The 26,726-nt window shown below is 42.8% G+C and overlaps 1 protein-coding gene across 3 annotated transcripts in view; it reads left to right on the top strand.

Moving 5' to 3' along the window:
* Positions 1–906: 906 nt before the first annotated feature.
* Positions 907–26,726, top strand: part of CSGALNACT1 (chondroitin sulfate N-acetylgalactosaminyltransferase 1) — a 347,804-nt gene continuing 321,984 nt past the window's right edge. For 2 of the 3 annotated variants that reach the window (XM_023252543.2, XM_045055452.1), the window contains exon 1: positions 919–1,024. The gene's annotated coding sequence lies outside the window, so the exon portion shown is untranslated. Of the gene's footprint in view, positions 1,025–26,726 lie in introns of all 3 variants that reach the window. The other variant, XM_023252542.2, reaches the window with a different exon arrangement.

Raw genomic sequence — 26,726 nt, 5'->3', positions numbered from 1 at the left:
TTCTTCGAAGCCTCAGCCATGGGGACTCTACAAGGTGCATCTGTAAGTGGAGAGGTGACCTCTTTCGGCTGATTACCTCCTTCATCGTACTGAGAATTGGGGAACATAATACCCCAAAGTCCCTCTCCCTCAGAGTCGTGCTGGAGCACTTAAAAATAAAAGGCACCCATGGCCCCAGGGAGTGTTTGCGGGTGTGTGCGTGTGCGCGTGAGGGCCTTTTACTACTCAATAGTCCACTTGCCGACTTCCATCCTTCTCCACCCTCCCCTCCTAGGCCTCCTCAGTGGCCATCAGGGATCCCTACAGACATCACTTCTCCACAGGAGTGGGGTCTCCGAGCCAAAGGGTTTCTGACCTTCGCTGTAAATAGAGGTTCCTTAATGAAGATGTTACAAGTGACCAGGGCCGCAAAGGATTAACTCTCCGAAATCCAATTTACAAAGTTTTTGTAAGTAAGTCGGCTCATGGAGGGGAAGGCAGACCACTGGGTGTGGGAGGGAGCGGGCCTGGGAAACTCTGTCCAGAAAGAGGATCACACCCCACCGCCTCTCTCCCGGGGTACCGGCCGTGCCGCAGTGTCCCAGCCCCTTCTCTCCATTTCTCCACATCTCGGCGCCCGTCATTGCAGGGGACCCCCAGACTCCGGGCGTGCCCCCTGCAGATACCAGGCAGGCTTCGGCCAGGGCGCCCCGCTCCGACGGGGCAGAGGGACGCACTGCAGAGGGACGGCTGGGGAAGCGGGTGGGCGCAGCCAAGCGCGACCCCGGCCCTGCCGCTGCAGCGCGGGCTCACGGCCGCCGGGCTCCCACCCGGCGGTGGGGCGCCGGGGCTTGGCCGCGGTTCAGCCCGCCCGCCCGCCGCCGCCGCCGCCGCCGCCGCCGCTCCCCGCCCCCCGGGTCCCTGGAGGCTCCGCGGCTGCCGGAGCGGGAGGTGGAGCCGAGCCCGCGGCAGCCGCGCAGGAGGGAAAGTTCGGCGGCGGCAGGAGCAGCAGGGGCCGGCCCGGCAGCCCGGAGGGCTCCTTGGGGTGAGTCGGGTCCCCCTCCCGGGGCCGCCAGGCATGGTGTGCCGCGCGGGGGCGTCGGTGCGGCTCGCGGGTCCGCGCAGCTCCGCGTGGCTTCCTCGCGCTGCCCAGCCCGCGACCCCGGGTGGCTCGTGCTGCGGGGGGGGAGACTGAGCCGCGCCCGGCCTCCAGCCATTCCCGGCTGCGGGGGTGCTGCGGGTGCCGGCGGGGGAGGGGGTTCCGCGCCGCGGCGGGGGGCTGGGGCCGGGGCGGCTCGGCCCCGCGGAGGGCGCGGCGCCTTCAGGTGGACGCGCGAGGACGCGGAGCTGGCGACCAGGGAGGGTCCGCGGCCGCCACGCGCGGGCGGTCACTTCGGCTTCGCCACCCTCTCTTGTGGCCTTTAGCTGTTTAATTGCTTTCTCGGGCATCTACTAAAAAAGTATCCTCACACGTGCCCGCGTGACTACTTTGCTGGTGTCGGTGTATTATTTTTGCGGTGATGGAGAGGGTGGAGGGGGCGTGCCGAGGGCGGCCGGTGGGCAGCGTGGTCTGCTGCCTGGGAGCGGGGCGGTGGGGAATGTGTTCGAGGGTCACCGCGATCCGCAGGATGCCCCGAGCAAGTGTTTCGTGCGGTCAGGGGAGAGAAGCTTATCGAGGACGTGGTCTGGGGGGAGGTGAGAGTTTTAAAGGTCCGGGAGGAGGAGGAAAGCTGTACAAAGAGAAGGCAAAGTTGTTGTTTCCGCGACACTTCCTGCACCTGCACTACCGTCAATGATTTTGAAGTTATCTTTACATCGATGAGCGAAGAAAGAGCGATGGGAGAGGAAGAGATTTTCACAGCACTGTACATGCCGAAACAGTGAAGCTTGGGAAACACTAATGAATACTGGAGTGCTTATTTCTCAAACTCCACTCTTATTCTGATTTCAAAGCCTCGGACTAGTTTTTACTTAAATGTCGTTAGAGAGGTCTAGATAAAATAAAGATAATGAACTCCTCTTTCACATCGTTTTACTAGAATTTTAAACTTAATCCCACCGGATTCCTTGGATTTTGTTAACATAGTTCATACAAGAAAGCCATAATTACTGTAGTGTTACTTGCACAATGAGGATTAATAAGCCCTGTGCAGGATTAATAAACCCTGTGCTGTCATGTTGCTAATGGGAAGGAGGGAAATCTTTCAAACTTGGAAATAGAAGCATAAAGGAAAAAAATAAAGCCTTAGTCATAAAAAAGTGACTCGAATACGTGTAATAGTGCATAATACGATATGGGATCCTGTGTTGTGTTCCCAGAGAATGTCAGTTCCTGGAAAGCAAGAGATGGGACATACCCAATAAATATTTAATAATTTCTTTGCATTGAATTACCATGCTATATGTTCTCTAAATTATACAGTATTGAAATGCTTTAATTCTGTTCATCTTTGTGTTCCAAATCTCATATGTCTGCTATTAATGGCAGTATTAATGGAGTTCAAAGCAAACTCTCAAACTTTGGGATTCACCAATTTATAGTGAAGTGAACATTTGCTTTGGTATCCCAGGTACCTGGGCTCCAAACAGCCTCTCCCATTTATTAACTGTATAACCTTGGGCAAGTCACTTACTCTTTCCCAGCCGTGCTTTCCTATTTTGTAAAATGCCAGCAATATTCCTCACTTTATGGAGGTGTTAGGCAGAGTGAAATAACATTTAGGATCTTATCCCTGTGCCTGGAGCACAGTAAGTACTTTGTAAATGTTGTCTCTCCTTTGTCTTCCTTTATTTTCAGGAATCCTCAACTCTGGTATGTTTTCAACTTTTTTTTTTTTTAATTTTTTTTCAACGTTTTTTATTTATTTTTGGGACAGAGAGAGACAGAGCATGAACGGGGGAGGGGCAGAGAGAGAGGGAGACACAGAATCGGAAACAGGCTCCAGGCTCCAGGCTGCGAGCCATCAGCCCAGAGCCTGATGCGGGGCTCGAACTCACGGACCGCAAGATCGTGACCTGGCTGAAGTCGGACGCTTAACCGACTGCGCCACCCAGGCGCCCCCCAACTTTTTTTTTTTTAATTTAAAAACCTTTCTGTGCAATCTTATTTTTCCATTCGTTCATGCATTCAACCTCATTTTGCTGAACAACTTCAGATGCTCCCCTTTATGGGTGTTTGAAAATGAGGAGAACACTTTGAGGGTGGGGTGGGCAGTACTTCAGGTTTTTACTGTTGGTAAGAACCCATTGTAAGGTCGTAATATGGTGAGTTGTACTTCTCAGTCTTCATATTATTCTAGCTGTCCTCAGTGTAACATGATTACATTGAAGAGGAAGCCATGTGCGGGCGCTCATCTCTCCTGTTTACCCTGTCTCCGTGCCTGGCTCAGTGCCTAGCAGGGTGTAGGGGCTTAATAAACATCTGTCAATTTGAACACTGAAGGTAATGAAGTTAGTCTTCAGGTCACATCCTTTTTTTTTTAATATATATTCCTGATGAAAGGACCTTGGGATTCTAAATGATAGCCCTACTATATTTTAAGGGTAATAGAGGTTATTAAAGAAGCAAAGCTCAGGTAGACTTTATTACCTATTGATTTTGCCCTCATGATGAAGCAGTCTTAGGAAATGGATAAAGCCAAGTTCAGGCAGCAGCTTCACCACTAGGGGCCTCCTCTGCCTAGTGTATCACCTTGGGTGGGCGTTTATTGCCATTATTCTGTCCTTTAAGATAGCAAAGGAATTTAACTAACTTGGTTTTTGACTTGGAGTACTTTATTAGAAAAGGGCAACCTTGTGTGAAAAGCATTACCAAAGTCCTGAAAAGAAATGAAAGCTATCTTAAATGATGGATTCGGTACTATTTTAGAAAAACTTTAAAGGTTTAAAGGAGATTTGAGAATTGGGCTTTTTACTTTGTACATCCTTATATTCAAACTTTTAAGAAAATTGTCTAAATAAATATATGATTTTGTTAGAGCATTTTCAAGTTTTTTTAGGTATGTCTTTGATGAAGCTTATTTTTACCTTTTAATGTGTTAAATTTCTTTTTAAATGTTTTTATCCATTTTTGAGACAGAGAGAGACAGGGCACAAGCAGGGGAGGGGAAGAGAGAGAGGGTGACACAGAATCTGAAGCAGGCTCCAGGCTCTGAGGTGTCAGCACAAAGCCCGACTCGGGGCTCAAACTCACAGACTGCGAGATCATGACCTGAGTCGAAGTCAGACACTCAACTGTCTGAGCCACCCAGGCTCCCCTTTTAATGTGTTTAAAATTGCTTTATTTCCTAAACAGGTACTTGTAGCACTAATAATAATACAAGTTTTTCTTCAGGAATGTTATCCTGCTAGAAGGAGCTTCTCGTCTCTCTCTCTTTTATTTTTAAAGAGGCCACATTAAGTTCCACCTTTAAAAAATATGTTTCATTACATTCCAAGACATATTATTGAAAGGCATTTTTCTTCTGTGAGGTTTTGAAAAGAGCTCTTATTTCAAAATTCTAATCTGAATGAAGTTAGTCATTGAGACTGTTGAACAACTCAAAGGTGTGTTGGTGTTTTTGTCAGATGTAATTTGCTATTTGGTAGAAAAAATACTGACAATGTATGTAAGCAAACATTATTACTGAAAATATTGCCATATTGTTTGCAAGTGAATAAGAGAATATTATATTCCAGGTTTTCTTTGAAATTTAATTACAATGGCAAACTAAACACTGTTAGTCTGTAAAGTAAAATTAACAACAGTTAGAGAAGAGTTCAGAGCATTGCATTGTAGGCCCAACCTCTTGCCAAGGGATTTCTTCTCTTAGCAGGAAGTCTCTGAGTTCAAAAAATTATCAGATATCCAATTCTTTATTTTTAAAAAATTTTTCTTATTTTAAAAAATGTTTATTTACTTCTGAGAGAGAGAGAGATATGGAGAGAACATGAGTGGGGGAGGGGCAGAGAGAGAGAGGGAGACAGAATCCGAAGCAGGCTCCAGGCTCCAGAGCTGTCAACACAGAGCCCAATGTGCGGCTCGAACTCATGCACTGAGAGATCATGACCTGAGCCGAAGTCGGATGCTTAACCGACTAAGCCACCCAGGTGTCCCAGACATCAAATTCTGATTTTTATATGGTGGGATTTTAAAACAAGGCAATCTGATTTTCACTGTTTTTCCACCAAGGTCTAGATCTGGACTCTTTAGGGAATAACTTTTAGGAATAACTTTTGTGTAAAGGTCATAGATAATTTATATTATCACTTTAAGTGAAACACGTTTGGATTATTTTTAGGATTCTGAGCACAACAAAAAGTTACACAGATCTCATTTGCATAAACGAATGCTTCTCCAGAACTGCAAGAGTATTGTTTTTACCCTCATACATCCAGCTGGTAAAGGTGTGGCGTCCCCCTGTCTCTCCTTCCCCAGCTGAAGCTGGGTCTAAGCCACAATGATAGGTATAGAGCCAGATCCAGGATGAATTTTCATTTGGGCAAGAGCCCCTGACCTGACCAAGATTGCAGATGCTTGAGGAAATGAACATCTTTATACCTGGGAGTATTTTTAGGAACCTGCACTGGGGAGGTGCCTCCTGGAGGGACAGAAACGGCAACTGTGTGCTAGAGTTTGCAGTGGCGTATTTGGAACCCATTACTTAGTGAAACATTACTTTGCCACACAGATAATTTTTGTTGTTGTTTTTAGACAATGCAGAACCTAACATTTGGGTATCCTGGGGTCAGATATGGTACTTTCATTATCAGACACAGAGACATTTGAGTTGATGGAGAAAGAGGGAAACAGGAAGCAGGGAAGAGGTAGGTAGGAATTGTCTATTTATACCCAACAAGAGAGTCTACCTTCTTTTCATGTTCCTACGTGGTCCATGGCTGCGCAGCTGAATAAGAAGTGTTGTTCACTGGTGATTTTGAGGTTTACTCATCTACTGTGTTGAGGCAGTTACTGAAATGATGATCTTCAGCTTCAGGTCCTGGGTACTCCCCAAAGTGACTTTCTACTCCTGTCTCCCATTTGTTAGAAACTTGCTAACTTTAGTGTATCAGTTAATACATGTAAACACAGCTGCTGCTAGCCCGCGAGGTACCTCTTTATGGTGGACAACCCATGCCAGTGGATTGGGCTTCAGCCCCATTCACTTGCAGCTGGGCTCTCTTGTGCGGCACAGTGTATACAACTGTGTGTGATGCTCTTGTCTGGAGAAGTGGTTAGACCAGTGCCTGGCACATAGTTCATACCACTGTTGGTGGTGGTTGTTACTATTTTAGTATTATTACCCATGGTATTGCTTGATGATCATTGTAGTTCCACGGTAATCTGGAATAGATGATTCAGGTGAATTTAGTGCTTATAACATTTGCAGAGGTAAGTGATTCATGTCGGGTTTCTTGTTGCACTTCTGTTAGAGTTCTCCTCAGGGGATAAAATGGCTACCACTTAGGGCCACTGAACCACACAGCAGCTGCTCTGCTAAGTGTGGGCCACGAGCCTCTCATTTAATCAGCATAATCACCTTAGGAAACAGGCACTATTAGTGTTTGCATCTTACAGGTGAGGAAACTAGGGTTTGGAGAGGTGTGTTACTTGTTCTAGGTCAGTTTGTAAGTTCTCTGCCTGGTCCGGGAGTTCACATCTGCTAGGTCTGACTCTAGGACTTGAGCTCATAACCTCTGTGCCATCTTCGAGGATGTGGAGAAAGAAGAACCCTCTTGCACTGTTGGTGGAAATGCAAACTGGTGCAGCCACAAGTATGGAAACACCCCAAGATTGATGAATGGATAAAGAAGATGTATATGATGGAATATTACTCAACCATAAAAAAGAATGAAAGAATGAAATCTTGCCATTTGCAACAACATGGATGGATGTAGAGAATATTATGCTACGTGAAATAAATCAGAAAAAGGCAAATACCAGCTGATTTCACTCATATGTGGCATTTAAGAAACAAAACAAATGAGCAAAGGGAAAAAAAAAGAGAGGAAAACCAAGTGACAGTTTATTAACTATAGAGAACAAATTGATGGTTAACAGAGGGGAGGTGGGTGGGCAGAGATGGGTGAATAGGCAATGGAGATTAAGTAGTACACTGTGATGGGCACTGGGTGATGTAAGGGAGTGTTGAATCACTGTACACCCGAAACTAATATTACACTGTATGTTAACTAACTGGAATTTAAGTAGAAGCTTAGAAAACCTCTGTGCCATCTTTTCTGGCATGAGTACTCAGTGAATTGGCAGTCCAGAAAACATCTTAGTGTTCTGAGGGTTAACAAAACATGAAAACTTTGATTTTCCTTAGATTGTTGTACTTACATCTACTTCTGAGCATGACAGAGCAAGATGACAAGTGAATTTTTATCAGGAAGTCTACTTCAGCACTTTTTATTTATAGATTTTTATGTGTAGCTTTTTCTTGGAGCTCAAAATACAATACAATGTGGTACAACTTATTTCTGTACGACATTTAACTTCTTATCAAGGCACTTTGCGGGCTTCTTGTAAGCAGAATATATGAATAAAATCAAGTGTGTGGGTTGCAGAATATTAAAGTGTGAAGGCTGGAATCAACCATTCATGCATTCATCCAACACATATTTATTATTCCCCTCTTAGCTGAAGGCACTCTGCTGGACACTACAGAAATGGCAAGTTGTGGAAGATCTCAGTAGGGGGGAAAGCATTTGAGCCTTGGGAGCTGGGCAATCCCGGGCTTTGAATCCCAGCTCCACCACTGACTGACTGGGGCTCCTGGTCCCATCATTGAACATCTCTGAGGTTTAGTTTGTTTGTGTGCCTAGTGAGGTTAATAATAATATCTTATAGGCTGTTGCAAGAATAAAAGGAGCTGTAAAGGGAAAGAGCAGAGCCACCAGACATAATAGGTGCTACGGATAACGGCACTCTTCCCCTCCTTCCTTCATATATGTCTCTTTTTGCCCTCTCTCTTCTCTCTCCTACTCCCTCCTGCCTTAGAGGGCGTGTGGAAGAGATGAAAATATCTACATTCAAGGTAGGCTGTGATGAATTCTTCTAAAATGTCAATTTCTGGTTCTCCCTCTTGAGGCCTGGGACAGACCTGGTGTTGGGTGATCCGTGAGCTGGTGCCAGTGTAGGATTTGTGTCACCCTGGATTGCCACCCAGGCTGGCCAGAAGGGTATGAATTCAGGAGGCAAAGGCAGCTCAGAGCCCAGGATAAGGGCCTATGGTTTAGAATACGGTTGGGATCCAAGGAGTGTGTGTGAGGCTATTTTGAGGAGTAGCTGAGAACTCAGGTCTTAGGAAAACTGGAACAAACCAGAAATGAAATTGGAGGTGGGCTGCATAGAAAGGGTCTGGGATCTAGATAGAGAGCAAGGCAAAAACATGAGCAGTTTATTCTTGAGGGACACATGGTTGAGTCACGTGGCTTTAGGCTGGGTGGGCTCTGATGAGGAGCTAGGAAGAGGTCTGCAGCCTGTCTGCATCCCCACGTTGGTGCATTGCCTATTAGATGCCTCTAGCTCCTTGGTCTCCTACTGCAGGGTTTTTCCAAAAGCAGTGCATCCTCTTTTAGCAAGGAGCTAAGTAAAAATTATTAGTTGTTGCCAGTTCTCCTCCAGGTCTTTGAGAGGTAGCTGGAACCACAGGAAAATAAGCTGTTCTTTTGGTTCCCAGTCAGAGATTTGGTTACATACACCCAGATCTGTTTCACAGAAAGGCAGGGAGCCAGGTCCATGGGGCCCAGGATAGAGTCCTGTTGGCATTTCTGTAGAGTGGGCTGTGTTGTAAGATCAGGGAGTGTTTTTAGAGAGATGTTCCTAGTGGTTTTATGGTAATGAGCCACCTTGTTTGGTGTCCAGGGCAGATGCTGTGTGCGGTAGGGAGGGAATGCGGGTTTTACAAAATCATTACAGTTCGCAATGTCTGCCTCAGCCAGGGAGCAGGAGGCCTTGACTCATTATTTATTATGTGTTGGCACATAAGCATAAACCAGTCCTTCTGTGAATAAGCAAACAGAACCTGCCCAGGTGCAAAAGAAGCTTGATTCAGGGTTTTTTAAAAATGCAAAACATTTAGAAACAGTATTGAATTGGGGAACAGTTTGTTAAAAGCAAGTTACTGTAACTTTCAAAAGCCCATTTTATAGAATTAATAGAGCATCTTGAAATGAAATGACCAAGCAAACTGAAAAAAAAACAAGTGGGGCGCCTGGGTGGCGCAGTCAGTTCAACTTCCAACTTTGGCTCAGATCATGATCTCCTGGTTTGTGAGTCGAGCCCCACGTAGGGCTCTGTGCTGATAGCTCAGAGCCTGGAGCCTGCTTCGGATTCTGTGTCTCATTCTCTCTCTGCACCCCCCCCCCCCCGCTTGTGCTCTGTTTCTCTCAAAAATAAATAAATGTAAAAAAAGTATTAAAAAAACAAGAGAAGGATAGCTTGGTGGGAAGAAGAATAGTACCTGAAATGAAATCCAAGTTAGTTCATATGGTTCTTGGGAAGATTAGGGGAATGAATGTGTACACTGAGCCCTTGAATAAGTGAGAAAATGCAGGAAACAGTGAACTGCATAAGGAAGCAACACTTCAACGAATGGGTTTGGCCATTGGAGTCCATTCACCCAGCCTCACAGCTCCACTCTCTCTTAACTATGTGATCTTGGGCAACTTACTTAATTCTTTTCTTTTTTTAATATTTATTTTTGATAGAGAGAGGGGGCAGGGAGAGACACAGAGACTGGAGTGGGCTCCAGGCTCTGAGCTGTCAGTCCAGAGCCTGATGCGGGGCTTGAACTCACAACTGCCAGATCATGACCTGAGCTGAAGTCAGATGCTTAACTGAGCCACCCAGGTGCCCCAACTTACTTAATTCTTTAGATCCCACTTTTCTCATCTATAAAATGAGGGTAATAGTTCTTATCTTACTGGATGGTGTGCTTATTGGATTGATTTAGATAACGTATGTAAACTGCTTAGCATATGGTAATAAATCATACACATCAGCTGTTATTACTACACGAACACACAGGAAGGAAGCACGGAAGAGAAAACAAGGATCAAGGAGCATTTGGAAGGCTAGAAGGAGCATTCTGTATTTGCCATGGACCCTGAATTTCTAATTCTACTCTTGGAAAGTTTTAATGTCTTAAGTTCTAGATGATTATAATCAAATATGTCTTGAACACCTACTGTGTATATGTCACTGTGATAAGATGATTGGAGGTGGCCACTAATCCTAGAAAACCACCTTTGATATCCTTATGTAACTTACAGTTTTTGACTGAGAGGAGCAAGATGGTGACTGAGACTTAATGTTGAAATAATGTTGAAATAATGGATTCCTAGTGTTCTTTGGCTACTTTATTATTATTTTTATTATTTTTTTGTGATTTTTTAAAATATAATTTATTATCAAATTGGCTAACATACAGTGTGTACAGTGTGCTCTTGGTTTTGGGGGTAGATTCCCGTGGTTCATCACTTACATGCAACACCCAGTGCTCATCCCAACAAGTGCCCTCCTCAATGCCCATCACCCATTTCCCCCTCTCCCCCCCCCCAATTAACTCTCAGTTTGTTCTCTATAGAGAACAAACTTATGGTTTGCCCCCCTCCTTCTCTGTAACTATTTTTTTCCCCTTCCCTTCCCCCATGGTCTTCTGTTAAGTTTCTCAAGTTTCACACATGAGTGAAAACATATATCTGTCCTTCTCTGACTGACTTATTTCACTTAACATAATACTTTCCAGTTCCATCCACGTTGCTACAAATAGCATGATTTCATTCTTTCTCGTTGTCCTTTGGCTATTTTAATTAGCTGTCCAAAAGAGAATAGCTGTCCTTTTCTTATTTCCCATCTATTCTGTACACAAATGGATAGGAAATAAGTACTTCTTCTTGGGCCATCATAGATGTGACTCAAAACACCCAGGATACCTTTGGATATCTTATTTGCATAGACATAAGATTTATTTAAATATTATCTGTAGTTACATAATGAGGAACCAAGGGAGGAGACTTGTGTTTTGTTGGGGGGTGGGAGGGAGGGAGGAGTTTCTTTGGATGTACCTATGCCCTGCACGCTCGGGCTTTAATCGAAAGCATGTTCTTTGGTGGGAGATTCCTTTTGTTTTTTCACTAAATTCATGGTCCATAGATTTCTGGGCCTGAATAACTGGAGTGAGCTCAGTTTGAGGAATGTGTGTGTGTATGTATCTCTCTTCCAGATGGAGGTGTCGACAAGTTGCTCCAGAAGGAGACTAGATTAGTGGAGGAAGGGTTCCAGAACTGACTCACTCTGTGGCCACGAACGCATTCTTAATCCCTAAAGTAGGAATTTACTCATTGAGGCCCAGGGGCCATTTGAATGCAAAGCAATGAAATTTATGGACTGTGAATGGATTCATCAATCCAAATGGTGGTTGAAGCCAAAATCTGAACATGAAACTAGTAATTCTGTTGGATCAAGTAAGCTGATCCAACATCTTGGGTCTTGAGTTGTCTCAAAATGTTTTTTATGTGTTTTCTTTCTTTTCTTTTGTTTTTTTTTAAGAGAGTATATATTGTCCACTTAAGTAATTACAAATCCTGAGGATGTTTTCTATGCGTATCCTTGGGAATACAAGAAAATTTATCCAATTTCACTGGAATTACCTTTTTGTCTGCCTCTGAGAATGAGTCTGGACCAATCCCTGGGTCATTATTAGTGTGGATAATACAGGCCATGAGAATATTTATTTAGACCCTTTATGCAGGGTAGGTATTTTCATGCTCATGTTCTGGGGGAAATGAGGTAGGAATAGTTGCAGGAACTGTAAGCTTTTTAGGTTCTCTCCCACTCAAGACAGTGGCTTCAGAACCCAACTGTAGAAATTATTTGCTCACTGACTGCCTGGACTGTGCCTTCTTTTCCATCCTTTGAAGATGGTGAATTTCATTGATGGCCAAAGGGTGACCAGTGAGTGTTTATACTTTTCACCGGAGTGGGGGCAGGTGGGTGGGTGCTGGTCCCTTATAGAACCTTCTGATTGCCTGAAAGCATGAAGGGTTTTTTATTCGGCTTGTGGAGATGGTCCAGCTTAGGGTGAAGATGCATGGGAGGCACCTGCTTCTTTAGATTCCTTTCCCTGGTCTCCATAAGTGACTGTTTGCTTATTCTTGGGGCAAATGTTATGCCAGCGTGAAATAGACAGGTATTACTGCTATTCTTTTTTTTTTTTTTAACGTTTATTTATTTTTTCGACAGAGAGAGACAGACCATGAACGGGGGAGGGTCAGAGAGAGGGAGACACAGAATCTGAAACAGGCTCCAGGTTCTGAGCTGTCAGCACAGAGCCCGACGCGGGGCTCGAACTCACGGACGGACCGTGAGATCATGACCTGAGCCGAAGTTGGCCGCTTAACCGACTGAGCCACCCAGGTGCCCCTTCTGCTATTCTTAATCACGTAGGAATGAGAGTCAGAGAATGAATGGAGAAGCTTTTAATAAAGCTGGCCAGGTTAATTTATTTTATCTAGATGAATTAGAAATCTTTGAAATGGCAATACTGTATATTTGAAAGGGACACATGGACCCTGGAGGATTTGAAGACTTCATTTAATAGTCTTGTTCATGACTTGCTGGGGTTAGAAGTAATGGGGGAACCATTGGTTAACAAAAATCCATTACCAGAAATAATGTCATCTCTGAAATTGCTTGGTTTAATATCAGTATTTTGCAGAAATAATAGCATCTTAGGTACCATGGCCATCTGGTTGGTAATTTTAGGTGCCCCTACAATGATACACCACCTGCCCATTCTCAGATTTAGAATCTGGTTATGGAACTCCTTCTGTGTGCTTGGTACTGTGCTCAGGGCTAGAGATAGAGATGAAAAGATGGGTTTCTGACCTCAAGGAGCTCACAGGACAGTGTAATACAAAGAAGGGAATATATCCTCAAGCTATGGCTTAATGACATGTGGAACATCTTCCCTGGGGCTAGTAAGCTCTTAGTGCCCACTGCAAGTCCAAGGGGATTGTTTTTTATTTCCTGTTGACTCTACAACATCACAAATGGAAATAACATCAAAAGCTTCATGAATCAAATTGCTTCTAAATGTTCCAGCTTCATCTATACACATCTAGCTAGATTAAGATTTGAAATCTTTTGTTCTCTGCACTTCAAATCCATGATCTTTCTGGAAACACTCGGTAAGAATAGTTCTGGAGGAGTTTGTTTGGGGACACAAATAAAAAATGGGATTATTTGTGCCAAGGAGAGGTAAGATGTGGATATGGGAATCATTGCAGCCAAGTCAAGGTTGAATAATTGGTTTTTCGATTAAAATGAGGCCCATTTTATCCTGGGAATTCAGAAATGCAGAAGCTTAGGAAGAAATCTATTATGTGCTAAACACTATTTGAAGCACTTTATTTGTGGAGTTTTTTTAAACCCATGCAAAAATATTTGAAGAGCTATTTATATAGATGAAATATGTTGGCTGGGTCAGATGACTATGGCAGGCAGAACCAGCATTTGAACACAGATGTGTTTGCCATGAAAGCTCCTTCTCCCAAGGCTGTCATAGTACCTCCCTAGGTACCCACACGATGGTGGGCACTGTAGCTGCTTTTATGCTCTCCTTGGACAAGTCTGTAGACTCTTGGAGCATTGGGACCATAGTTTACACAGTTTTCCGATACATTCCAAGGAGTGTGTAGCACAGTGTGTAGGCACATAGGTTCTCTGTAAATATGCATGGAATTAACAAATGTAGCAATTTAAAAGTCTTAGCAAGCATCTGGGTTCATGAATGGGCATGTTGCCTTCTAGGATCTTTGTATCTGCATGCAAAGCTGGCCTTGGAGAGACCAAGCAGATAACCCACCCTCAGAAATCTCTTACTATAATTTGCAGTTCATAAGTGTGCCTGTTTTTTTAACTATATTCCTGCGTACTGTTTGCTTACTTCGTGTTTTCTTAAAAGCTTAATATAAACAAATTATGTATTCATAATCTTGTGGCAGGCTAGGTGGATTTAATAGAGTCAGGAAAGCTTCCAACGTATTAAGTGTTCTTGAAGGTAATAAAAAGGAGGACTAATTATCTCACTGAAAAGGTTATAACAGAGATGTTGGACATCTTGACTCAGTGGGATTTTTGACAGCAGCAAAAGTAGTTAAGAAAAGATAGCTTTGAGAAACAGCAAAGATGAGTTTTAAACCTAGTTATTTTATTAAATCTATGGTGTGGGTGTATCTATAAGCAAGAGGACATAACTAAATAATGAATGCATTGTGTCTGGGGTTGGAATGGTAATTTGAAAGTACGTGGCTGGTGTTCACAGTTGGAGCCTGTGAGATTTTACATTTAATGATTATACCTTTCCCGGAGCCATCTGTCTCTCTCTTTAATAAGCAATATCCCTTATCAGGTCTGATTTGTGTACATTGATTACACCATTATACTTGTTAAATATTAAAGCATTTTTCCCCTTGTGTGAAGTCTAATTAGGCAAAGTGTTCAGTGCAAGCTTGGCATTATCATTCAGAATAACAGCCTGGTCATTACCTACGACAGACCTCAGCTTCCTGGATCATTTGTCCCCCGCCCGCCATCAGAGTCTGGTATACCAAATATAGTGCCTGAAAGTTTGATGAGAGTTTTGGCACTGTTGGGCCATTAAGAAGGGTCATGCTACAAAGATTAAAAAAACCTTTTAAAAATGAATGCAGACATTTATTATCTATAGTTTGTATTTTGCATGTATCAGGCTTCTGAACAGATACACCTGCTGAAATTAATTTTATGAAATTAAAGAATCTTAAAAAACTTTAAAGGATAAAAACATAGGTTACAATGATGTTTGGATGAAGAGAAAGCCAGTCAAGAAGTAGTTGCATTTTACACATATACATACTACTGGTAAAAATAAGAATTTTCGATATCAAGCCACTATCACTTGAAGGCCATGTGGTGATCCGTTACAGTCTTCTTGAACTTATTTGTGCAGTCTACTTCAAAAATTGACTTGCATCATTGACTTAATAGCAAGCATACAGGGCCCAAAATAAGATTATTAATCACTTGGTATCTTTGATAAGTTATCTAGCATCGTTTTGAGACAACTACTATGATGGATGTTGTCTTTTTTCTTTCTTAGGTATTCATAGTACTTTATTTTTTAAAAATTTGTATTAAAATTTTTTTTAAATGTTATGTATTTTTGAGAGAGAGAGAACAAGAGTGACAGTGCATGAGTGGGGGGGGGGGGTCAGAGAGAGAGGGGTAGACAAAGAATCCAAAGTGTGCTCCAGGCTCTGAGCTATCAGCACAGAGACCAACATGGGGCTCAAACCCACGAACTGTGAGATCATGACCTGAACCAAAGTCGGAAACTTAACCGACTGAGCCACCCAGACGTCCCTTCATAGTACTTTCTTATTTATTATTTAAATTTCTAAAAAAATCTGCAGACTACCATGGGCATGCAGAAACACACAGGTGCACACATACTCACATGTGTGATCTGGGGCTGATCGGCACAAACCAGTTAGGAATAGGTCCAGTTTATTGCTTGTTATTTTCAAGAAGAGCTTTCAAGCCATAAGTTCTATGTGATTATGTCATCAGGCTAATAGGTTTTCCCTCTCAGTGGTCCCAGAAGCTCACATTGGGGTTTTTGAAAGTGCCTTTATCCTTTTATAATTGCAAGTAGCAATGGCATTGCTCTTTCTTTTTTTTCCTTTCTTTCTTTTGAGAGAGGACACAAGTGAGTGAGGGTGGAGAGAGAGAGAGGGAGAGAGAGAGAATCCCACAAAAGGGAGAGAGAGAGAGAGAGAGAGAGAGAGAGAGAGAGAGAGAGAGAGAGAAGCGGGGCTCACCTTATGCAGGGCTCATGTTCACCCGATGCGGGGAATGAGCTCCTCTGAAGCGGGGCTTGAGCTCACCCAATGTGGGACTCGAACTCACTAACCATGAGATCATGACCTGAGCTGAAGTCAGTTGCTTAACTGACGGAGCCACCCAGGCACTCACAGGCATTGCTTTCTATTTATGCATTGTGGAAAGCGGTCGGAGTATCTCCTTAATATGAGAATTCATTTTGAGTTGTTTTTGAATATAGTCAAATCAAAATGACATTTGGCTGTGGATTAAAATTTGGATATAGAGATCAAAGAATGGAAGGGAACTTCCATTTTCTGGCCTACTTTTTCTGTTTCCCAAATGGAGAAGCTGAAGCTCAGAGAGGCAGAGTGGCTCAGCCAGAGTCACAAGGGTGTCAGCAGCAGGCTCAGAGCTGGAGTTCTGTTGTTCCACTGCACTTTCTCCTCAGGAAAGTTGGGGACCCTTGGCAGATGATGAAGTCTGGACCACTTCCCATTTCCCAGACCCTTCACAGGTATGGGGAGCCTTGGCCTGGATAGGTTAGAAAAGTTTTGAAGGAAAGATTGCTGCTTTACAACTGGCTGAAGACAGAGATGCTAAAATCTGAATCTGTCTTGGGTTGCAGAAGAATTTATATTTTGTGTTTGCTAATTGGCATATTGTGAGAAACTGAGAACTCAGAGCCAGTGCCTGCCTTTGATAATCTCAGAATTCAGTAGGGAACAGGCAGGATAGCAGACAGCTGTCCCGGGTATCCAAGGAAAGGTTGTCTGTTATTGGACCAGACGAGGGCTCAGCTGGAGAGTCAGGTCTTCTGTTTCCATAGGCCCAGAGCCTGTAATGACCATTATCAGGCCCTGAGTAAGTCATCAAACTAACATGCCTCCAGGTTGAGAAGGATCTAGAAGGCCAAGGGGTTGATTTACTTTTTGACACATAATTATGATAATGGTTAATGACAAGCATGGTGGTTAAACACATGGAGTCTGAAACCTAATGTGTTTGGGTTAGACCAGCTTCCATGAACTAGTGGTCGAATTTAGGCAAGTTACTTTACCACCCTGAGCCTCACTTGTCTTGTCTATAACATGGGAGTGATAGCAAACGTTTATATTGTACTCACTACATGACAGCTTCTGTCTCAGTGCTTTAGGAATATTAACTCATGTAATCCTCACAACAATGCTATGAGGTGGCTACTGCCATTACTCCCACTTTACAGATGAGGAGACTGATGCCCACAGAATTTCAGCGTATTGCTCAAGGTTATACAGCTAAGGATCAGAATTGGGGTTTGAATCTTGGTGTCTGTTGCTCTTTGTCAGTTTCCTATGCTACCTCTCACTGGGATTAAGATTATTGTAAGGAGGGGTGCCTGGGTAGCTCAGTCAGTTAAGTGTCCAACTTTGGCTCGGGTCATGATCTCCTTCTCCCTCTCTCCCTCTCTCCCTGTCCCCACTCACATTTTCTTTCTCTCTCAAAATAAAGAAATAAACTTTAAAAATATTATTGTAAGGATCAAGTGGGATAAGCATACAAGAAATATCAGCTGTCATTGTTAGTTATAATAAAGCTAACATTGCCTTAATAACAACAACCATAAAATCTACAAGATCAGCACCTTCTTTTCCCTTAGACAAGCTCCAGAGAAGCCAGATCATAATCAAGAAGTTGCTTTGGCTATTACAGAAGTAATGCAGAGAGAATTCAGAAGACTATAAAGTGTCCTTGCTGCTCAGGCAGTGTTGGTATAGCTAAGGTAGAGTCGGCCAGTGGGGTCAGCTCGATTGAATTTCTGGCCATGACCCTGTTTTAGCTCCGAGGGCTTGCAGACTTTTTCTACCACTTACAGATCTGAGGTGCCAGTGATCAACTCTGTAATATTGACTCCTGTCTGTCATCCAGATGATTAAATATAATAGAGATGCTAAGGTCATTGTCTATGCCGCAGAACTAACCGCCACTATGGAAGTCGCTAAGAACAACACTCTGATCCTGTGAGGAAATCTTTCAACCACTTGTAGAAGTCATTTTTTGATGAGATTCCTCCATTGTGAGTTAACAGCCTAATTCTCAGACTGCAGTTTTGTTTGCAAATCACTTTGCTATGGAGTTTAGATGTTATTTTGTTTTTGTTCTTTTGTTTACTTTTACATTCATAGGTTATGTGTAAGTATATGTAAATGTAATGTGTGTGCACATTTTAATTTATAATAAAGTGAACAACTACCCAGATAAGCATCTAGAACATTCCCTTTGAAGTTCCTCACATGTGCTTACTGGTCATATTTCCTTCCTTCATCCCGTCCCCACCCCTACCCCAGGGGTAACTGCTCTTCCAAATATTGTATTAATTGTTTCCTTGCTTTTCTTTACAGTTTTACCACAAAGGTGCATCCCCACATAATTTATTTCTTTTTGTCACAGGCAGTTGAAGTGGAAAGTTTGACTACTGCCTCAAGATATACTAGATAGAAGTTACTGAAATAAGTAGTGAGAAAGAGCAAAATAGGCATTTTCAAAGGAAATATCTGAACACCGCGTTCTTCACTGGGAGGGTATAAAAAGCATTGATACAGGATTTGTAAGGGGGTTTACTTGGAGAAGCCACTGCGGTGAGTCTGCATCATTTCCCTTTCCTGGAAGAAGCATGAGTTGGGGGTCTGCCCCCTCAGTCCAAGCCCAGAGAGAGGTTGTCTGGAGAACTGGGAGCTTGGTGGACTGGCTGTGCATCTGGTGAGATGTTTTGGTGTTGTGGCTGAGTGGGGAGCAGCTGTGATAGGGCTACCCCCACTGCCACGTTTGTTGGAGTGATTGTGCATGCTTCCCATGTGGCCCTTGCAGGAATGGAGAGCCAGCCTGGAACTGTTGGGCCTCTGTCCAAGTGGCATAGTCAGCAAAGGGATTTAAAGTGAATTTCATGGCTGGGTGGGGGTGGCAAACAGAGGACTTGAATGCATCACTCATAGAGCAAGGATTTTGAAAACCCACAAAACCATCCATAAGAGACAGGGAGTTGGGCTTAAGTATCTACTGGTCCAGAGAATATGAAGCCCTCTGTACTAGTGAGGGGTACGTTTGCATGCATATATAAATGAAAGAACAACGGCAACACAAAATAGATGTTTATTTCTCTCTTACAAAGAATATGTCAGGAAATAGTTCCAGTTCATGGATGGGATGGTGGCTCCACACAGTTATCAGGAACAGGCCTCCTGGTTCACTGCTCCCAGGGCCCATGGATATTGTCCTCATGTTCATGGTCAAGGGGAGCTGCTAAAGCTCCAGCCATCAAGTCATGTTCCAGGAAGCTGGGGGGGAGGAAGCACAGAGGAAAGGTCTGCCCCATCCCTTTTGAGGATTCTTTCAGAGTACACCACCCACCATTTTGCTTATGTCTCATTAGTCAGAGTTCAGTCACAGGGTCACGCCTAGCTCTGAGCCAGGCCAGGAAATCTCTCCTTGTTGTGGGGCAGCCATGGGCCCAGCTTAAAATTGGGATTCTTTTTGTAAAGAGGAAGAGGCTAATAGGTATTGGGGGCAGCTGGCAGCCTCTGTCACTTCATTTTCTCCCCATGTTCCAGCCCTGAAGGGGAGAGAAAGAGCAGCCAGCAAGTGGGGCAGGATGTGGGTAGAGAAGACTGAGGCTGGTGGTCCACCTGAATACATCCTGACTGGGCATATGGGATGGAGAAAGAAGTCTTTTTTTTTTTTTTTCTTTTGCCTTAAAGTGTCGATTAATATATTGACCTTTACATTTCATTTTCTGAATCACAATTGTGTTTTGTGACTTAAAGGAACTTTAGGATTTTCTGTTACCTATAAGTGGCAGAGAATGATGGGGCCTTCTAGAATTTCCCTTGAGTAACAAAGGGAAAATAGACCCTCAATATTATATATATTTCAACTTGATAAGGTCTTTATTATTATACATAACCATCATGCCATTTCCACACCTAAAAAGTTAATAATCAGTCTTTAAAAAATCACCTTATTTTGTGACTATGTGTGGTGATGGATGTTAACTGGACTCATTTTGCAATATATACAAATATCAAGTCAATAACCTTGTATACCTGAAACTAATATAATGTTATATGTCAGTTATACCTCAAAAAGTGCATACTCTAACTTAGTAACTCTGCTTATAAGGATTTATTCTAAGGAGATCTCAGACTAGTATCTAAAGATACAGGTAAAGTGGGGGAGGTGGGTGGGGGGATGGGTTAAATCAGTGATAGGGATTAAGGAGTACACTTATTGTGCTGAGTACCCAGCGTCATGTGGAAGTGTTGAATCACTATATTGTACACCTGAGACTAATATTACATTTTATCCTAACTGGAATTTAGATAAAAACTTGAAAAAATAAGGATATAGGTAAATCATGTTCATTGAAGCCTTATCTATAGAAAAAAATTCTAAATATCAATCAGTGGGAAATGGTTAAAACATTATAGTACTTCCAGACAAGGGAATTATTATTAGCTATTAAAAATGGTGATATAGATGATTAGTGATGTGAAAATATGTAAAATATATCGATGAGTGGAAAAAAAATGAATTTTCCTTATCTCAAAAAGTGTCTTTTTGTTTGTTTGAATCTCCATTGCAAAAGGTGAGCATGTGTTAGGTGTATTTCAGGCGCATGGAAAAGCGTGCATAGATTAGCATGTGGTGTTCCTCTATCAGCACAGGGACCTAAACCTCTTAGCAAACACGGTGACTTGTGCATTGCTTCTGTTACCCTTACATGAAAAGTCTGTTTTAGGAATTGTGGAAGAGGTTAGTGATAATCCATATCGACATAAAACTTCATGTGTCACATAGCTGCTGACTCCTGAGCCAGAAGGCTTGAGACAGCAGAATTTGATTTGGTGATTATCCTGGCCAGGGAATTGATTTGTTCTTACTCATGGAAAGTACAGGTCTTTGGAGTGAGAAAGAATGGGAATAGAATTTCACTTTGACCACTGGTAGAGCATGGGCTTTGGATGTGACTTTGTAATGGTAACGTAACCACAAGGAGCATGTTTGACAAGAGCACTTTATAAGAATGTGTATTTAGAATATATGGGTAGGATTTTGTTTTAATTTGTCAAATTTACTGGATACCTTCCATATAAAGCACTGACTGTAAAACAAAAGAAACAGAAAACAATGGGTTTGATAGGTTGGTACTGCCTTGTTCTCCCTGATTCTGTCCAGATGTTCTACTTTTTATCAAATTCTGTGGTTAATCCTTAGAAATCCTCTTTCACTGCTATCCCATTCCCCAACATGTCAGTATAAAGGGCTGGTTAAGAAGTACAATCATTTGAAAGTACAGGTGCTTCACTTTTTAGTTATTCATATATTATCCTCTTAATACTTCCAAAATGAATTTGAGATATCTACATGTCCTTCTTTTAGAAAGAACAAGTAACAAAAACAACAAATCCTGTATCATTACAGTTACCAAATAAGTCAGAAAATTATTCACATTCTGAGAAAATAGTCACCAAACTTTCCTTCGCAGGATGCAGTAGTGTAGGATTGTACAGATAGCAGTTCACATAGCGAGGTAGTGTATTTAGAAATGACGTAATTTATAAAGATACACATATATAAGTTTTTTGCAACTTGACCTATTGCCAAAAGTAAAGTGTCTGTGAATACTTCTTACTTTTGGTATATGTTGTGAACTCTTGAACCTTGATGTTATTTTTGTTGTTTATTCTATTAACACATGCCCATTGAGCCTTTGCTCTGTGCCCTGCATTGTACTGATGCTGGGGGAAAGCCACATAAAGACACAGCTGCTTTTTATTCTAATTTCAGGGTTGGGGAAATTTAATATCTGAGTGAAAGGTCAACTACTGGTGAGTCAGAATTTGTTTTCATGTTCTGGTTTTCAAGAGTTGGGACTTGAGGACAGCAACTAACTTTGGTACATGTTTTATGGCAGCTGACAAACAGAGTTAACCACAATAGGCAATTATTGATTTTAATTGGTATATCTTGTGGAAACATTGCTAAAAACTCTACTTTTTATTTCAGGAAGTTAAAACATAGTGTTTTTGAGTGCAGATTTTTCTTGTTAGTTCATGTATCCATCAAAGACAGTAGGGAGATATGATTAGCCATTATGTTAGTTTGTTTGAAAACATGCCATTTTTAGCACACTAATTTTTATAAAAAGGGGAGATCTGATGAAAGCTGGATTGATCCAGACTACAACATTAGCTTATATTACCTGATGTTCTTAACTTGGAAGATTTAGAATTGATTGTAAGAAAGTGTTTGGCAAATGACACTTTCAAATGAAATGATCTTGTTTTCAGATCCAAGCTCTAATGTCATACATAATTGAAATGCTGCAGCATGGCCTGACAACTTGGTTATTATTCGATTCAACATTTTAATTTATTTTCTGAACTATTAACCATGGCAACAATTTAAAAAGAGTTCTTAATATAAAATTATAGATGATGCTGACAAATAAATACCTGTTGTTGTTGATCAAGAATTAAAGCCTAGGGGCGTCTGGGTGGTTTGGTTGGTTAAGTGTGTGACTCCTGATCTCAGGTCAGGTCGTGATCTCACGGGTTCGTGAGTTCGAGCTCTGCATGGGGCTCTGTGCTGATGGGGATGGTGGGCAGCCTGCTTGGGATTCTCTCTCCCTGTCTCTCTGCCCCTCCCTCACTCGTGCTGTCTCTCTCAAAATAAACAAATAAACTTAAAAAAAAAAAAACCTAAGCAAGAGCTTTTTTTTTTTTTTTTTTTTAAATTGTGGTAAAATATACATGACAGGGAGCCTGGGTGGCTCAGTCGGTTAAGCGTCCGGCTTCAGCTCAGGTTGTGATCTCGTGGTTCGTGAATTCAAGCCCCGCGTCAGGCTCTGTGCTGATGGCTCAGAGCCTGGAGCCTGTTTCAGATTCTGTGTCTCCCTCTCTCTGACCCTCCCCCGTTCATGCTCTGTCTCTCTCTGTCTCAAAAATAAACATTAAAAAAAAAATAAAATATACATGACAAAAAATTTACTGTCTTAACCATTTTTAAGTGTACAGTTCAGTGGCATTAAGTTCATTTGCATTGTTGTCACCACCACCATCTCCAGAACTCCTTCAGGAGCTTTTTTTTTTTTTTTAATGTTTATTTATTTATTTATTTATTTATTTAAAAAATTTTTTTTTCCCAACGTTTTTTATTTATTTTTGGGACAGAGAGAGACAGAGCATGAACAGGGGTTATATTGAGGCACTGTATTCTAGCTAGCCTTGATGGGATTTTGCATGGAAAGGTGGCATCACAAATTCTTAGGTCTTCGAGTTGTGAAATGGTGTGTTACAAACCCCCATCATTAGAGAACTCACAATTCCCTTTTTTTTTTTTTTAATTTTTTTTTTAATTTTTTTTTCAACGTTTTTTATTTATTTTTGGGACAGAGAGAAACAGAGCATGAACGGGGGAGGAGCAGAGAGAGAGGGAGACACAGCATCGGAAACAGGCTCCAGGCTCCGAGCCATCAGCCCAGAGCCTGACGCGGGGCTCGAACTCACGGACCGCGAGATCGTGACCTGGCTGAAGTCGGACGCTTAACCGACTGCGCCACCCAGGCGCCCCACAATTCCCTTTCTTTAAGGGAAACTTCCACTTCACCACACCACCTGGTCCCACGGGGGACCCTTGGCAAGATTAGTTCCCTGATGTTTCCATGTGTTTCCCACTCCTCCTCCGACAGGTGTCTGTTCAAAGTCCCCCAAGCTTCAGAATGTGGCCCGGTGGCATAAGGAATTCGGGAGGCCAGGTTCCTGTCTGTCTGAGTGTGGTGCTTGAGAGCTGGTTTCAGCTGGCTTGTGAACTGAGATTCCTGGTTAGCGAGGAAATTCTGGCTGGTGGAGTTGGGGTCTAGTCTGTGCAAGATGATTGGAATGATGGAACACAAGAATGATGTCAGTGTTATTGACAAATCAATACCAGCAATTTAAAGCACATGCTGCTCTAGGAATACAGTCAGGGATGATCAGAGACTGCACCTTCCGCAGCCCTGTGGGCTGTCACTCTTACTCAGGAGTCCGTGCTGCCGTGGGCTCTAGATGTGCCTGGGAGGGACAGCTGCCAGGTGGGCCCATGTCCAAGGCTCTGCACACAAGGACAGAGCTGACAGTCAGCTCAGAGCAATGACCTAGTTATTCCTTCCTGTGGGTCCACCTTATGCATTTTACTTTTTGCTCATTCCCCCATCCCCCTCCTATTTATTGGGTAAAGTCCATTCAGAAAGCAGCCTACTTCCACATTGTAATTCCGGCCTCAGCATGGACATAATAAAAGTTTAACAATGCAGAACATTTTCAGTCATCTAGCATAAGCCGTTTCTCTATTAGCAATTTGATTTGAAGTCCTCTACTTTGCAAATTCTCTTAGTGACTGCATTTTCAAACCCCTCCAGGGCCTACCGGGGGCTGTGCTTGGAGCTGCATGTCACATGATCTGTTAGTTCCTTCCTGGGTCTTTATAATCCTCTGGTTGGCTTGGAGCATTCTGATGTGGGAATGGTGACACTGTGGGTCTGATGAAGGGAGTGTGACGACTTTTAGTGTGACTTTGGCTTTGCATTTCTCAAGGAAAGGGCTTTCTGCTCTTCTATAACTGATGCAGATGAGAGGTGTGGTTGTAGGTTAGGACATCTCTAAATATTCCGTGGCCACCATCACAAACTTTTGGAAAGGTTTACCTAAGAGGTCTTCAGTCTGGTGGGCTTCACCAGCACACACAACCTAAGGTTTCACCCTCTGCACACAGGGGATGGCAGTGACATCAGTGCCCCAGTCCTGCTCATGTCATCTGAGTTCCCTCCAGGAAGCTGAGGGTGTCAGGGGGATGAAAATGATGCCCCCTCACAAAAATATGGCACTTCCGCAGTGCGGAACGGCGGGGACTTCTTTGTGGGACACTACTCAGCTCTTCTTCCTCACTGCTGCAGAGGGCCTCTCAGAAGGGAGCCCAGAGCCTCCAGGCACTGGGTAGTGTGGGCTCACCCTTCTCTGTGTGGTCAGGGCAGAAGGCAAGAACAGGGGAAAGGTGTTCCTGTCATAGTCTCCTGCACTGGGCTGCTCCTGGGCTGGGTGGCTGAGGAGAAAAGCAGTGTTAGATTGCCTTTCATTTTGGCCTGCTAAGGCCCTACTCTCTCTAGGCTGAGAGGAACCTGTATCTTCTAGCTAGCCCCGTGATACTGAAGCCTCTCTATAGCACTCTGCATTGTCCAGTCTGTTTGAATTCTTCTGGGGACAGCAAACCCCTACTTTACAAGGAGTCCATTCTGAATCTGGGTGGCTCAACTTGAAAGTTTTCCGTGTGTTTTCTACAGTTTCTACCCATTGGACCTAAATTCTGCCCCTTAGAGGCATGAAGAACAGTGGATAGGGATGGGTGCCAGTTTGCACATAAGCAAGCACTCTGGAAATATGCACCCAGTGACTTGACAAGCAAGCAGAAAAACATACACGTGCATAAATGAGTGGCGACTCCTCAACTCCATGTGTTCTTTTGTGCTATTTAACTCCCTGGGTTTAACACACCCACAGTCTTCCAGGTGTGTGCATTGTTACTTTCCTTCCTTGTGATGGTGGTACATTTCATCTCACACTTAGTTGAATCCCATAGGTCAAATTCAACTGGCTTATACCGTGATGGAAACATCCATGAGATATTTTGTAAAAAGGAATAGAGGAAGTTTGTGTTAATTGCCTTGGGGAAATATACTCAGCTTAAAAGAGAAAAAAAGAAAAGGAGCAGTTAAAAATCTTCCCTTAGTAAATTTATTTAGTAACATGACATTTGTAACCCCTAGCTCCTTAGAAACCTGGCCACTTGCTTGAAGGACAATTTTATTTTAATCATTTCTTTCATCTTCTTGAAATGCCTAGGCTAAATGTCAGTTAAGTCTCCTGGGATCAAGGAAGGGGTTAATTTTTTCCACAGTGCAGTAATATACACCTAAAAACATTCCAGAATTTTTGGTAGAAATTGTAAGAAAGTATTAAAACTTGAGAAATGAATTAACAAGCCACCTTTTTATGCCGCGGCAGCGTGGCCCTTCATTGAATGAATAGCACTTTATTCCACGACTGCATAAATCGTAGGCTGAAATGTAGAGTGAGCATGTGGCCTCTAAATCAATGAGGGTGTGTATGTGTGTGCGCTCAGATTAGAACGAGTCTGTGCAAATAAGATGAAAAGTCTGACCTAAACTCCCAGAACCCCGAAGCAGAAGAATTTTGAGTAAGTTGCTACCTTCAGCTTGCACCGATGTGCTTAGGCTTTTCTTTGGGTTTCTTAAACAGCTCATTCTCACTATAGCACAAATAATTCTTGTTATACAAAGAAAGAATCCTTGATATTTTAGCCTTTGTCCTTGTTCACTTTTCATTTTTAGGGCTGACTGTGTTAATTTTTTTCAAGTCAAATAGCTGAAATACAAGTCTAAAAAATGAAACCACTTCTTCTTGAAATAACATAGAAATTATAATAGTGATACCTTTGTGCTAGTCACTATTGTGTTTTACATAGACTAATTCCCTTAATCCCCATGGCAACCTTCTCAGAGAGGCACTACATTAGCTCCATTTTACAGATGAGGAAACAGAGGCAATGAATGGCTAAATAACTCACCCAGGCCATGCCTCTAGCTGGTGGTGGAGTCTGGGTTTAAGCTCTGGCAGCCTGTCCTGAGTGTAGACTTTAATCACTACTCGATACACTGTCTTAGAACATAACTAGTAGAATTGCTGTCACCCTCATCATGACATCTTGCTTCCACTGTATTATTTAGGATAAGGCCAGGAGGTTACAACAAAGAGACTCAACAATAATTTTAGTAGCTGAAGGAAATAGAAGGTTTTGTTTCCCTCTC

Source organism: Felis catus, chromosome B1, assembly GCF_018350175.1.
Source record: "Felis catus isolate Fca126 chromosome B1, F.catus_Fca126_mat1.0, whole genome shotgun sequence".
In the NCBI taxonomy this organism is placed as follows: Eukaryota; Metazoa; Chordata; class Mammalia; order Carnivora; family Felidae; genus Felis; species Felis catus.
This window is presented reverse-complemented; position numbering and strand designations above follow the sequence as displayed.